A 3,100-nucleotide genomic window follows, 5' to 3' on the forward strand; every position below is an offset into this window, starting at 1 on the left:
CCCATAACTACTACCTCCGTCCTGGTTTATTGGTCCCCATTGTAATCTGTGTCAAATTTTGATCATAAATTTAACTAATGAAAGTTAGTGCATGTCACATGCACTACTCCATCCGTCTAGGTGAGTAAGTCATCTTAGGATGTGCACCGTGACCAAGGAGGAGGAGAAAACGAGAAAAGTTAATGTTTATTTGCTAATTAATAGTATTGCATGCAATGAACTAACCACTGCATGTCGTGTTTCATATCTCAAGTCATTAAAAGCATGCACACTCTTTATCTCTTATTGGTTGATATGTCAAGAAACAAGAAACGAGGTAGAAGTTAATGCACCGCGCCTATGTGTTTTGGGATTATTTGTTTTTCGTAAGATGACTTACACACCTAGACGGAGGGATTACAATGGTGAGGAATAAACCAGTTAAATCTTTGGTCAAAATTTAGCACAAATTACAATGGTGAGGAATAAACCAGGACGGAGTAGTAGTTTAGAAGCCCAATAAATGAGTGAGGCGCCTTATTGTTACTCTCCACTGTGACTAGTCTTGTGGGAAAGCTGGCCCTAGGAGTAGTAGCTAGGGATCGAGTGTGCGAGATGAACCGGAGAAAGTAAATGCAGAGAGATGAAATGCAAAAAAGACGGAGGGATGTGATGGTTGCTTGTCCGTTTATTTCACCAGGCCACTTATTACTGGGAGTGGTTGGGTTTTGTGATATGACGGCTTTACTGCCGCGCCACGAGCGGGGTGAGAGGTGAGACTCCCGTGCAGCGCCGCCCTCTACACTTGTACTACATCGGTAGTGGTTCATTAGTCCCCCATTGAATTTGACTGAAGATTTAACTCACAAAATGTTAGTGCATGTCAACAAAAACTATATCGTTGGATTCGTATTTGAACATAGTTTTGAATGATATAATTTTAGGTGACATGCATCAGCATTTCTCATACTATATATAATGTTAGTTCAATTTTTGGTCGTACTAATCTATAGTAGTAAGGTGCCCGTGCGTTGCACCGAAGAGTGAAATGCATTGATCGGGGAATTGTTTATTTTGACAAAGGATGTGGGGGTCATCTCATGTGTAACGGGTATCGATAGGTTTCTTTGGATATTATTTCATCTCTAGAGCTCACAAACATCCGGGTGAAATAGGTAAAAAGGTATCTTTTGCAAACAAAAGCATTCAACTGTTCAACCTGCATCCAAAACTTGTGAAGAAATAACACTTATTGTGCTTTGCAAGAAATGATCTTTAAGAATTAGTTTTTGAGTATCGATTGTTATACATGTTGGCTACAGATGACATGGCACTTTCTTATAGTCAACAGTTGGCTATAGTATTAAGTAATATTAACCATGCCCTTATACACCTAGACGGAGGGATTAAATCAGGATGACTTGCAAGCGGGCAGAGGAGATGTAAGAAATGGTTCATCATAAGTCTTTCACCAGTACTGTAGTAAAAATTCATACATGGAAGATTCTAGACTAAACCATAAAGGGTTACACTTTTATTCATGCGCGATACTCCAATAGAGCAAGATCCTGCATGGAAGTCTCCACATGCTTAGACAGCGGATTACATTGAGCGAAGACTAATGATCAACATTTAACTTGATAATGCGTATGTCCAGGTGAACCTCCTTGGAGTCCACGTGCACCGCGTCGGCGGGTAAAGGATGCCATGGGTTTTCCAAGTCCACATTGGCGGGATAGTCCCAGCTCCCCAGAGTCCAAGTCCGTTCGATGAGGCCGGTGTCGCCGCCCACGCGACCCGGAGTGGTAGTAACACTGACCACGCACCCGTACATCAGCCTCGTGTCAGTGTCAGCGTCAGCGGCGTCGCCCCTGACGCACATTACAGAGACGGGGCGGCGGCCTGCACGGGCCTCGCCGGTGCCCACGATCAAGAGGAAGATGCTGCCGTCCTCCTCCGAGACTAGCAGGCGGCGGTGATCCTCCAGCGACTCCGGCATGGTGAACGGGTAGCACGTCTCGTACTTGATGTTCTCCGCCAAGGGCCAGCAGTGACCGCTGCACGCATCCGTGAGGTGATGCACCATGTCCGCCGGCGAGCCACAAAATGGCATCGGGCACTCATAGCAGTGGACAAAGGGTTCCTTGGAGGCATCGACCAGGCCGTCCATGAAACGGGAGTGGCTGTAGGGGACGTTGCGCCAGTTGAATATATGAGCAAGTTACTACGAGATTTAATCCGAATAAGCACAAAATAAATCATGACGGCTATAACAGAGATGAAACTAATCATGTGGACTAGCATAGTAGTAGGATACAGAGTAGAAACATGAATTCTACCACGATTTCGAACAGGAAGGACAGAAACACATACGGTGCAACGGGAACAGCACCTGTAACATCCCAAATTTTCAATTTGGTATGTTATACATAGATCATCATTGCATATCATATTTTATTGCATTTTGACAAATTCTCGATAAATCCTAAGCAACTCAAGGACCCTCGGAGAGAGTTGGGGATTTTCTCGAATTTTCATATTTGATTTCCATCAAATAATAAAACGAGGATTTTTTGTTTTAATTATTTTCTCTCCGGGAAAAATATTTCATTAAAAATAAATGAGAGGAGAAAATATGACTTCTCCAAAACAATTGAAATATTGGAGGAAAAGTGTTAAAATCATTTATTGGATTTTATTCGGAGTTTATTTGCAATTTTAATTGCATTAAAAATATAGCATGTTTTCAAAAAAATTATTTTGTGTCAAAAAAATGTTCACCCTGTTCTAAATATTCTAACTAGACGGGGAAAATTCGTTTTATCTTTTTTGGATTTTAATTTATTTTTCTACGAATTTTTCGGCGGAACGTTTTAAAAAAAACCCGCGCCGCGCCTGACCGGGCCGAGGCCCAGCCGAGCCGCCGGCCCACCCCGCCGTCTCCCACGCGCAGCCGCTCGCCGCCACCGCGCCCGAGTCCGCCTCGAGCACCGCCGCCGCCGCCTTGCCCCCTCCCCCACGCCACCAGCCCCCCCTCATAAATACCCTGCCGCCGCCGCCCTCCCTCTCACCCCGAGCCCCCCCGAGCCGCCGCCGCTGGGAGCCCGCACCGCCGCCGCCT

Source organism: Aegilops tauschii, chromosome 1 (assembly GCF_002575655.3).
Source record: "Aegilops tauschii subsp. strangulata cultivar AL8/78 chromosome 1, Aet v6.0, whole genome shotgun sequence".
NCBI lineage: Eukaryota > Viridiplantae > Streptophyta > Magnoliopsida > Poales > Poaceae > Aegilops > Aegilops tauschii.